Source organism: Littorina saxatilis, linkage group LG14, assembly GCF_037325665.1.
Source record: "Littorina saxatilis isolate snail1 linkage group LG14, US_GU_Lsax_2.0, whole genome shotgun sequence".
Lineage (NCBI taxonomy): Eukaryota > Metazoa > Mollusca > Gastropoda > Littorinimorpha > Littorinidae > Littorina > Littorina saxatilis.
In genome coordinates, this window is record NC_090258.1 from 29,924,221 (window position 1) to 29,936,997 (window position 12,777).

General features: G+C 41.2%; 1 protein-coding gene across 2 annotated transcripts in view; it reads right to left on the reverse strand.

The window, feature by feature from the left end:
* The window catches only part of LOC138947535 (uncharacterized), a 118,531-nt gene extending 113,059 nt beyond the window's left edge, over positions 1-5,472 (reverse strand). For both annotated transcript variants that reach the window (XM_070319027.1, XM_070319026.1), the window contains exon 1: positions 5,314-5,472. The gene's annotated coding sequence lies outside the window, so the exon portion shown is untranslated. The remainder of the gene's footprint in view (positions 1-5,313) is intronic.
* Positions 5,473-12,777: the final 7,305 nt, after the last annotated feature.

Genomic DNA, 12,777 nt, shown 5'->3' on the forward strand with positions numbered 1-12,777 from the left:
GAGAGAGAGAGAGAGAGAGAGAGAGAGAGAGAGGCGGGGGGTGAGGGGGGGGGGTGGTGGTGGCATGTGACGGTGTGGTTTCAATGTTTTTACCTTGTCGGTGCCAAACGACCCCAGTGACTGATTACCCGACTGGGTTTTCAGGATAGTCAGGTGCTTGTTGCTTTTCAAGTGGCTTTTGAGGGCAGTCTTTCCATTGGAGCCGTAGTTGATAACATTAACATCGTTGCACAAAGTGCACTGAGCTTTTCCCGGCAAGTTGATTTTAGCAAAAGCATCGCCAACTTTCAGTTTCACGTCTTGTGTCTTAATAATAATAATAATGCAAACTTTTATAGCGCTATTCTAGAACAAGAAGAGCAAACGCTCGATCGAGTCACTTTCGCAGTTCTGAATATTATATGAGGCATCAGATGGACAGGAAGAAATTGCTATTCACAACACAATGAGTCACGTTCACATAAAATTTGAGCCCGGTCACTTTTATAGTTTCCGAGAAAAGCCCAACGTTAAGTTGTGTGTTGCCGAACAGAAAAGGCTAGTTATCTCCCTTGTTTTTCTGATAACGTTCGTAAAAGGCTACAGATGTAAATACTTTGATGTAAAGAATAATCCTACAAAGTTTCAATCACATCCGATGAACTTTGTCAAAGATATAAAATGTCTAATTTTTCCTTTGACGCTGACCTGTGACCTTGAAAAAGGTCAAAGGTCAACGAAACCATCGTTAAAGTGTAGAGGTCATTGGAGGTCACGACTAAACAAAATATGAGCCCGATCGCTTTGATAGTTTCCGAGATACTTTGTCAAAGATATAAAATGTCTAATTTTTCCTTTGACGCTGACCTGTGACCTTGAAAAAGGTCAAAGGTCAACGAAACCATCGTTAAAGTGTAGAGGTCATTGGAGGTCACGACTAAACAAAATATGAGCCCGATCGCTTTGATAGTTTCCGAGAAAAGTCCAACGTTAAGGTGGTGTCTACGGACGGCCGGCCGGCCGGACAGACTAACACTGACCGATTACATAGAGTCACATTTTCTCAAGTGACTCAAAAATGTCTACTCTTAGCGCTTTACAATACATACATCGACCAAGCATACTATACACGCACAGGCAAAGAAACCGACCAAACATAACCAACAAACTATACATGCACAGGCAAAGAAAACGACCAAACATACAATATACGCACAGGCAAAGATAACGACCAAACATAAACAAACATACTATGACCAAACATAACCAACATACTATACGCGCGCAGGCAAAGAGAACAATCAGCACATGTAATAATTACTGACAACTAATAATGCAGGCATACAATGACAATCCAATACACAGCCTAGGCACAAGAACCACAATAGGCTTCTGTATAAAAACGTGTCAACAATACTATTTACACACACACAAACAGTGCTGACACAAAGCGCAGAAAATATATATACACGTTATTTTAGGCACTAGGTAGGGGGTGAGGTGGGGCGGGATGGGGTGGGTGGGGAGATGCTGGAGGGGAAATCACTTGCGCTGAAAGAGGTGTGTTTTGAGATTTGTCTTGAATGTAGTGAAAGAATCTGTGTGTCTGAGAGGCAGAGGTAATCTATTCCAGGTCACAGGGGCTTGATAGGCGAAGGACCTCTCGCCACATGTCTTTGTTTGCACTGTGGGGAGTCGGAAGAGTCGAGTGTCGGCGGCGGAGCGAAGCTGACGAGAGGGGGTGTAGAGATTGAGGAGTTCTGAGAAGTATTCTGGGGCAGAACCAGAAACGACGGCAAAAGAAAGAGAGGAGAGTTTGTATTCGATCCTTTTAGTGATAGGCAGCCAGTGTAGAGAGTGAAGAAGGGGTGTGGCGTGTTCATACTTGGAAGATTTGAAGACCAGGCGGGCAGCGTTATTTTGGATCCTTTGAAGTCTATCTAAAAGGTACTTAGGGAGACCGGCCAGAAGAGAATTGCAATAATCTATCTTTGAGAGGACTAAAGAACACACTAACGTTGCATCAGTGGTGAGGTAGTGACGGACTGAACTAATCTTGCGCAGCTCTAGATAGGCGGACTTGCAGATGTTAGAGATGTGTTTTGGAAAGAGAGAGTTGGATCGAGAGTGACGCCAAGGCTGCGGACAGACGGAGAGAAAGAGATAGGTAGTTCGTTGACAGTGAGAGAGGCAGGAAGAGAAGGGTGATTGAGAAATTTCTTGGGACAGGCCAGCATAACTTCGGTTTTGTCACTATTTAACTGGAGTTTGTTTAAAGACATCCAATCACTGAGGTCCGCAATGCAATCCTGTGTCCGAGAAACCAGATCGTCAACTTCAGCAAGAGGGGCAGACTTGTGGTTGCATCAGTGGTGAGGTAGTGACGGACTGAACTAATCTTGCGCAGCTCTAGATAGGCGGACTTGCAGATGTTAGAGATGTTTTTTGGAAAGAGAGAGTTGGATCGAGAGTGACGCCAAGGCTGCGGACAGACGGAGAGAAAGAGATAAGTAGTTCGTTGACAGTGAGAGAGGCAGGAAGAGAAGGGTGATTGAGAAATTTCTTGGGACAGGCCAGCATAACTTCGGTTTTGTCACTATTTAACTGGAGTTTGTTTAAAGACATCCAATCACTGAGGTCCGCAATGCAATCCTGTGTCCGAGATACCAGATCGTCAACTTCAGCAAGAGGGGCAGACTGATGAAGCTGTGTATCATCAGCGAAACTCTCGTGCGACAACGCATGGCGACTGATAACATCGGACACAGGGGAGGCATATAGAACGAAAAGTATGGGGCCAAGCACGGACCCTTGCGGGACACCGTACTGGAGAGCTGAAGGTTGAGATTTGATGCCGTTGACACAAACGGTCTGCGTCCGGTTAGTAAGGTACGAACGAACCCAGGAAAGGGCCAGATCATGAACACCAAAGGAGTGCTGAAGCCTGTGGAGCAGAATTTCGTGGTCTATCGTATCAAATGCGCTAGACAAGTCCAGTAGTGTTAGAATGGAGACCTGATTTTCGTCAAAGCCAAGAAGGATGTCGTTTACAATCTTCAGAAGTGCTGTCTCAGTACTATGGTTTTTCCTGTATGCGGACTGATGGGTGTTGAGAAGGTGGTTTTGCTCTAGATGAGTGAGAAGTTGTGAAAGGACAATTTTTTCAGTGATTTTTGAAAGGAATGACAAGTTCGAAACGGGCCTAAAGTTTTTCAAGGAATTCTTGTCAAGTGAAGGTTTTTTGATGAGGGGCCTAACTATTGCAGGTTTGAATTCATCTGGGAATGAGCCGGAAGTCAGAGAGTCGTTGATGACGTGAGATATGGAAGAAGGTCATCAATACAATCACACAGCAGAGAGGACGGAATGGGGTCAAGCTCGCACGTTTTCGGACTAGCGCCTAAACACACCTTTTTTACAAACTCGCTGGTGACAGGCTCAAAACGCTGCAGAGCTGGACCACAATACATCCTATCGGCAACCGGTGAAGGCGGGACAACAGCAGAATCTGTCTTCTGGCCTTTCTCGTATTTCCAGCTCAATGATACAACTTCATCGAGCCAGTCGAATCTGCAGAGATTTTTCTTGTACTTCTGCTGGTCAATTTCCCGGGCTAGAACGGTTTCGTCTCGCTTTAGCTTCCTCATCATTTTGGCAGGTGGCTCGAAGCGATGTAAAAATGGCGCCGGATCATTCTCATACGGTATGCTTATACTAATCCCCGATAGCTACGTTGAAACGGTGACTGTAGGAGCCAAAGAGCGCGTTCCCATACGGATCGACCAGCAACAGTCTGACCGTTTTAGGAACCAACCGTTCAAAAATAGTATGGAATGGAGCGTCGCGATCAGCGGACCGGCCGAAAAACTTGGGTCTATACCTACATATACCCCAACATTTTCTCAGCGGATTTGCACGAATCTCAAGAATGATCCCTGGAGCCTACAAATTTACAGAATTCCGTAAATTTACGGAAGAATCCCATGTCTGCAAATAAAGTTTAGAATTCAGTTAAATCTTCACTGTTAGTGTTAATGTTTATTGCCCCTAATACTAGCTGTCGAAACTGGACTACTGACACGCGTTTCCTTCAGTCGAGACTTGCTCGCGGCTAGATGCTCACTGAGCGAGGAGGTGGGAGTGTATATGAAACATATTGATTATTAGCCACGCGAGAATTAAACACCATTGGTTGATACTGAAAATGGAAATGATCGTCTGCACTGGTTGCCGTTGGTAAACAGTAATGGACAGCCAATCGGATTGGCAGCTGTGCGACTGCCATTTCTTCTCGCGTAGCCGTAGCGAGCAACCCCAAAGCTACCTAGCCTTCGCTTGACTAATGCTAGCATTCTTCGCGACGAGAATTGCCCAAGAAACGGTACTCAGTTCTTCGGCCCACTTGCCAATTATCGTCTTATGGAAACTGGGGACTGTTTCTATATGTGATCTTCACACCATCAGCACACACAAAAATCAGAGATCGGATACTTCAGTTATTCAGTGAAAATGAAAATTGAAATACTGTAATTTCCCGAAGATTGTGTACTGTAAGTGCAAGTGGTAAGGCCCAGCGTTCTAAACAAGGACTTATCATGCAATGGCAGACCTGGGAACCCCTGTTTTGCACAGGGGTACGTATTCTTAAACAAACTTTGTGTATTTTCAGAAAAATGAGTGTACTCAGTCACACTATTTGATTTTGAACATCCATGATTCAAACATGCTTCACACACGTCCGTCACAGCATTAACAAAGTTTACCAGTACATTTAAAGCACATGCTTCTTTCAATGTTTAAGTACTGACAAAAACAGCAAAGTAATCATGTGTCACTGTCAAAATACTAGATCAGCTTCGGGATGCACTTGTGAAGAAAAGTATTCTAGGAATTTTTTTCTCGTCGTATTGTTTTCCATTGACCGTACTGATCGTATTCTAGACAAGCATGCGTACACGATACGGCAAAATCGTATGGGTTCCCAGGTTTGCAATGGCCTATGACTGAGTATGACCATACCAATGACTGCCCTGAACAATCGTTACACACACTTTACAGTTTACAGTACACTGAACTTTGAAGTGCTAACAATACATAACAGTTACCGAGTTAGCAAAGTGATGCCCTATTAATTAAACAATTAACTTCAGTGCGGTGAAAAACCGAAGCGATTAGCCAGCCTCTGCTATTTCTCTTGAGTAGAACTAGAAGTTTGAACTTTCTGTACTTCACGAAGCATGCGACACATCCCGCCATTTACAACGTGCAACGCACCTGTGGCCAGTCTTGAAACAACGCACTGCTGAAAATACTGACACACACAATCGTAATTACCTCAATTTTCATTAGTTGGGCGTCTTTATCATACAACGACTTGCTGTTGCAAACCCTGTATTGCCGCCTTCCTAACTTCTTCGTGGGGATTCTTCTTCAAACCCCGATGATCTTTCCGCAAGACGACTGCCATGTTTTCTCTGCTTCAAAGCGAGGTTGTCTGTACAGTCTAGGCGCAGTCACAGCACGCGCCAAAAGGAGGTGTGGCTTAGCTGGCCGTTTGTGCAGTAACCATGTCGGTATCAATTAAGCTCCACCGCCGCTTCGGTCCCAGTGTGTTATTTTGACCTGCCATGCTGCAGGTCAAGAACTTTCCCCCCGTCGGTAGCAGACTATCAAGTTTCCAAACGCTGACAACTCCGAAGACTCTGGAGAGAATTTCTCTATGCTGCAGAGGTTTGATGTACAGATTTCCCTGTGTCACTGCTCAAACCAGACCCGTTTTTACATTTAGTCAAGTTTTGACTAAATGTTTTAACGTAGAGGGGGGAATCGAGACGAGGGTCGTGGTGTGTGTGTGTGTGTGTCTGTCTGTCTGTGTGTGTGTGTGTGTGTGTGTGTGTGTGTGTGTGTGTCTGTGTGTGTCTGTGTGTGTCTGTGTGTGTGTGTGTAGAGCGATTCAGACTAAACTACTGGACCGATTTAATGAAATTTGACATGAGAGCTCCTGAGTATGATATCCCCAGACATATTTTTCATTTTTTTGATAAATGTCTTTTATGACGTCATATCCGGCTTTTCGTGAAAGTTGAGGCGGCACTGTCACGCTCTCATTTTTAAACCAAATTGGTTGACATTTTGGTCAAGTAATCTTCGACGAAGCCCGGACTTCGGTATTGCATTTCAGCTTGGTGGCTTAAAAATTAATTAATGACTTTGGTCATTAAAAATCTGAAAATTGTAAAAAAAAATAAAAATGTATAAAACGATCCAAATTTACGTTTATCTTATTCTTCATCATTGTCTGATTCCCAAAACATATAAATATGTTATATTTGGATTAAAAACAAGCTCTGAAAATTAAAAATATAAAAATTATTATCAAAATTAAATTTCCGAAATCAATTTAAAAACACTTTCATCTTATTCCCTGTCGGTTCCTGATTCCAAAAACATATAGATATGATATGTTTGGATTAAAAACACGCTCAGAAAGTTAAAACGAAGAGAGGTACAGAAAAGCGTGCTATCCTTCTCAGCGCAACTACTAAACCGCTCTTCGTCATATCCGGCTTTTCGTAAAAGTTGAGGCGGCACTGTCACGCTCTCATTTTTAAACCAAATTGGTTGAAATTTTGGTCAAGTAATCTTCGACGACGCCCGGACTTTGGTATTGCATTTCAGCTTGGAGGCTTACAAATTAATTAATGAGTTTGCTCATTAAAGTTGTCATTAAAATCGATTTTTCGCAAACAGATTTAAAATTGATTGCATCGTATTCTTCATGACATTCTGAATCTAAAAATACATACATATGTCATGTTTACTCTTAAAATGTGATCACAATTAACGAAAATAGATTAATTAGTCTTACGATTAAAATTTAAGAAATCGATCCAAAAATGATCTTATCTTATTCTTTATCGTTTCCTGATTCCAAAAACGTATAGATATGATAGGTTGTATTCAAAACAAGCTCAGAAAGTTAACAAGAATACAGAAAAGCGCGCTTTCCTGCTTAGCACAATACACTACCGCGCTATTCTGGCGTGTGCATATCACTGCGTTTTGCACGTGGGAGGTGAGCGGTTGAAAACGACGTTAAACACCAAATAAAGAAAGAAAGATTTACACCCAGTGTGTAAGAAAAACATTGAATGCATTGACATTTTTCACGACAGACAGATAACTACAGCCTTTACTTGTATATACATTGATGTTTTTCCTTTTTATATTCCTTTTAAAATTGATAAATATTTGTAAACCCTTCTCGGAACAGCTTTCGCAATTCATGTCCACCCACAGGCGCCGGACTATTCTGAATAACAGCGACTGCTCAAAGACCAACAGCAGACAATGATGAACTCGAACTGCCTGGAATCTGTGTTGCCTGTATCATTGCAACTCGCCTGCATGATCACATTTCTGTATTTGTCATGTAAATTCTTACAACCCCGGATAGAAAAACAAAAACAAAAACAGAAAATGACGTCACACCTTAAAAAAACCCATGGCTTTAATTTAAATGTAGCAGCATTAACACTAAATGTTTGTTAAAATGCAGTAAAACTATTACATATCTGATTATTCTTGTTCACCTATTTCGTCTCTTCTACCCAAAGAGATATAGAATATTCTATTCTATATCTCTGTGCCAAGTCAAGTCAAGTGCGCGTATTGTATGTGCCTCTTGTTTTATGGACTGGGCAAGGACTACTAAAGTAGTAGTCCTTGGGACTGGGCAAAGGATCTGCGACTTCGGCTCTGAGTCAAGTTCCCATAGGCCGAGGGAAGTGTTTAATTAACTGTATCGAGCACACGCATATCTTGCATTCCGAACGCGTGTACTGGAGTGACTGACAGGAGCTCAAGTTCTCCCTCCCTTAAAAATAAGGGAGTCTGCCGCGATCGCGCCTGAACTGTGTAAGCTTATCAGTAATCGCACTTGATTGTGTTGGGCGCAAAGTAAGAATCCGGGGCAGAGTTGGAATAATCGGGATTTCCCGAAACCTCATTTGATTTCCCAGAAAGCGCCGCATTTCCGGAAACGAGCTGCCTCGTTCTAGAAATGGCAACCCTTCGACTGGCACAAAAAGTAGGCCTATACCCTTTTCACAGGTCATGAATAAGGTATATGAAAAAGCAAGGTCTTATACAGGGGAAGTCTTGAATCGGGGGGGGGGGGGGGGGAGGGGGTACACTGTGTAACACTTCTCTCTGGATCTGGATCTGGATAACCCGCCTGGGTTACAGTGACACTCAGCGCATGCAGCTAGCTAGTTGCTGCTGTCTCGATCTATTTTTTCTCAGAGTAGAGTGTTAGTTTGTTACATGCAACAGGCTGAAATCATCTTTAATTTGAATCAACATTTTGCAACAATCAATCACATCAATATAGCGCACAGACTTGCACATTACGTTTCAAGAGCCTAGATTACCATGCAGTGACAAGACCCTTTACTCAGTAAAGGGGCGTACGTAGTGCTGTCTCTGCAGCCCAGAGAGTATAAGTTTCTATTTGTGTCCCCAGAATAAGTTTCTATTTGGGACATGAAGTGGTTATGCGCTAATTAAGAGACCAGAGAGACTGTGTGAGTTTAATATATAATCAGTTAAGACTGAGTAAAGAATTATTACACTGAATCGATAGTTACCAGTGAAAAGTTATATCGGAACACTCTTGTTGTGTTTTTGTTGTAAAATGTAAGATCTGAAACGTTAAAAATTACGTAAAATTGGTGCGTTTTGGTTGAATGGGATTGTCAGTCGTTGAACTGTGTTGTTACAGCCCGCCGAAGTTATCAAAAGTGTTTTTGCTTTTTGTAATTCGGTTGGTTTGGTGCGTTATACGGCAATGCATCTGCTTTTTCAAGACTAAGCATTGATCACTTTAAAACACAAGGATTATCATGGGCCGTCATGACTTATCATTTTACATCGCATTCTAAGAAAGAGCAGAATTCTCACTATGCGCGCGGTACATTTCTAGAATCGCGTAGCGCAAAGTTGGAATTCCTACAATGGCGGCCATTGTTGGAATTCCAACAAAGCGCAGGTTTTGGCACTAGTAAGCCGTCATACAGAGTTATCTCCCATATGTGTTGGCCGACTTCTACGGAACGCGGATCGTATCAACTGATGCATCCAAGATGTGATGCATCATTTTCACAATTTGATGCATCATTTTCACAAAAGGATGCATCATTTTCAAAAAGGATGCATCATTTTCCAAAACTGATGCATCCGATACGAAAATGATGCATCCTTTTGGAAAATGATGCATCATTTTGATGCATAAAGTTTTGATGCATCACTTTCGGTTTTGTATGTATGCGAAAGATCATTCATTTCCGGTATTTCCGTAAGAAATGCCTGAGCACGGAAAAACTTGAAATGACATTTTGACGAATATAAACAGATTGGTTAGATAAAACAAAAATAAACGTACAACATACCATTAAATAAGGAACAAGTCAAAGTCACGGCATTATGCATTTTAAGGCATTTTTTTGTTTGTTTGTGGTTTGTTTTCTGTGCACACGAAGTTTTGACGCCCTTGACCTTCGACTCAAACTTTCGTTTTCCGATGTTTTGATGCATCAAATTGTGAAAATGATGCATCAAATTCTTGGTTTTGGATGCATCAATTTGATGCATCAGTTGATAGAAATAGTTCATTTCGCTTCGTATTCCGGTTCAAATTTTGCTTTTTGCTCGGCACTTTCCAAAAAACCCCGAAAATTCTGATGCATCCAAACGATGCATCAAATTGTGAAAATGATGCATCTGAAATTCTTGGTTTGGGATGCATCAATTTGATGCATCAGTTGATACGATCCGCGTTCCGTAGACTTCGACAGTGATCTCCGTTCTGTTCTTCACAGTTATGATAAAGACATCGTTCTAATGTCAAAACAAGTCGAAATTTTGGGACTGCTGCCGGAAGGAGACCGTAATATATGGTTGCATCACTGTCAAAAAAATCGTCTGCTCCAGCGAGCGCCGAAACCAAACGGTTGATTATCACGTGACACTTATGCCATATTTAGAGTTGTTTGCACAGTAAATACAGCCGCGAAAAATAGCTCGCTTGAAACTGTCTTACATAGCCTATATCAATTCCTTTGTAATTTAAAAATTACACAACACCATGAAAAATCATTATCGACGATCGCGAATCTCCTTACATCCATAACACATTACGAAAAGATCTAAATATGTTAAAAAATCGATTTCCTCGCCAGACAAGGAAAACCAAGGCATCCTGTCAGGGATAGAATGAGCCAAACTCATTTTGACCTGAGGTCAGGATGATGATGTTGCCTGCTGCAAATAATCTACAGTGCCCCTTTCGATCGAGTGTTCTAAATGTTTTGAAGTAACTCCCACATATATTTCTTTTCTTTTCAGTCTCCAAATATTATGAAGATACTGTGAACGACGAGCTACTGATTAGGTAATGTTGGACTTTAGCGTTGCAAATTCAGAGCTCACAATAAGTTATGGCATATAATGACGTATTATTGATCAAAAATACGACCAAAGTATATTTCTCGTTAAATTAATTGACTGATTGAGCTATAAAAAATGAATTTAAAAAAAGGCTGAACAAGATTATGATTAATTAATTAATTCGGTCATTGATCGAGGAAAAGGACTGCCATCTAGGTGTCTCTCTTTTGAGAAAACCGATGCCTACATAATAGTTTTCTCCCTTCCTTTGTCATAATGGCTGTGCCGACGTTTTCCTTCTAAACCCCATGTAAATGAAAGGCATCTGTCTAGTTCATTCTGTAACTTGAATGGTATCTAAAATGACTTTTGTTGCTAACAAAAAAGCATTGTTTCTGCACAATTAAAGGCTTAGCTTGAGAAGAAAACTGCTTAATTGGCCTGAATGTATTACGCTAAAGTTCGACAGTAATTAACTGCAAATAAAGGGGTGTCAATTTTATGAGTCTTATTATGAAAATAAAGAAGTGCAACATCGGGCATAACTTTGAATATAACTTTTCGTTTTTATTAACGAACTGTCATTCGGCTCTTCCGTTTTTGTCTGGTCGATTTTGAGGGTACCCTTACTTGAGCGGCGGTCACCTGATCCCTGTAAAAGAAATATTTAATCCAAAAGGTGATCCTGAGTTTAAGTGAACGGCCTTAACTGGCATATAAAGTTGTAATGAAACGACACGGGGATTAATGCTTTAATTTGGGTTTGAAATTTGTTGCAATAATTGTTTGGTCACGTTTAGATTAGAACTTTAAAAAAAAATCTTGAAGCAGTTACTTTCAGCATTCGTGTCTGTCATGCAGTGTAACTTGATTGTTCTTTCCATCGGATAATCAAGTTACAATCCATATATATGTGAAACATGTTTTGCTTCCGATAATTGTTGACTAAATCTTTGGTGGATTTGCATAATTCTGCATGATTAATCATTTCAGTTGTGTTACAAAGTGAGGCCGGGACTGAGATGATGAACGGGTTGCGAATGTGCCGACTCACGGTTCACGCTTATGTCCAGAGATTCGGGGATGCACGTGAAATACGGGATGCATTAGTACGGTCTCGGTTGACAGGTTTCAAGTTCGTCGTGAGTATGGGACGTATAGTTTTGTGTGTGTAAGCCATGGTTGAATCAGTGCAAGCAATGACAGCGAATAGTATACGGACGGATGTGCAGTTGGGTACGGGTATGTGTTTTTGTATTAGGCCGGTCGTTAGACCAACTTACTCCGCTGTTGTCGTATGTGTTTTAGTATTTAGTGTTCAGTGAATAAGTTGAGTCGGCTTGTTTTTTCTTTTCTTAGGTTAGTTAGTGATTTGGGTAGGCTTTTTCTCTTTCTGTACTGATCATAGTGTAATAAAAAATAAAAAAAAGTCTTGTTGACGTTCAGTCTTTTTATTAGTTATTTGTTTCAATCTTTCGTGTTGCCATAGTGTTCAACAATTAAGTGTTGTTTTGTCAGTCGACATGTCTGTATCTCACTGACACACATGACAGGCTGTTTGGTAGTCAGTAGGTAATCTTGAACTTTAGCGTGTTAAATTCATAGCTCATAATTCAGAGGCATTTAAGTCTCCAAATACCCCCCCGCGGGTTAGGGGGAGTCCCATATTGGTTGGGACGATAAAGAATTTACCCGATGCTCCCCAGCATGTCGTAAGAGGCGACTAACGGATTTTGTTTCTCCTTTTACCCTTGTTAAGTGTTTCTGGTATAGAATATTGTCAATTTTTGTAAAGATTTTAGTCAAGCAGTATGTAAGAAATGTTAAGTCCTTTGTACTGGAAACTTGCATTCTCCTTGTAAGGTAATATATTGTACTACGTTGCAAGGCCCTGGAGCAAATTTTTGATTAGTGCTTTTGTGAACAAGAAACAATTGACAAGTGGCTCTATCGCATCTCCCCCCTTCTCCCGTCGCGATATAACCTTCGTGGTTGAAAACGACGTTAAACACCAAATAAAGAAATAAATAAAGATGTTTACAAAAATCGTGAATAATATCTAGCCGAGATGAATCGCAACTTACAAGATATATTAACGTCCTACAGGCATAGATTGTTAGCCTCTTAAGGACAGGACTGGGGTAATATGATATAAAAAAAAAATAAAAGGAGGAAAAGAAAAGGGCAAGATCAAGCAAGCCCGACCGTGATAGGACCCCGGACCCACTCTCCATGAGTACGGGAGTGGGGGGGGGGGGGGGCAATAAGAGATTATATGTTAAGGTCCTTGTAAGAGGAGTATTAATAAATCGCAACCTTTGTACCTCTCCCTTTATTTAAGATTTTTTCCCA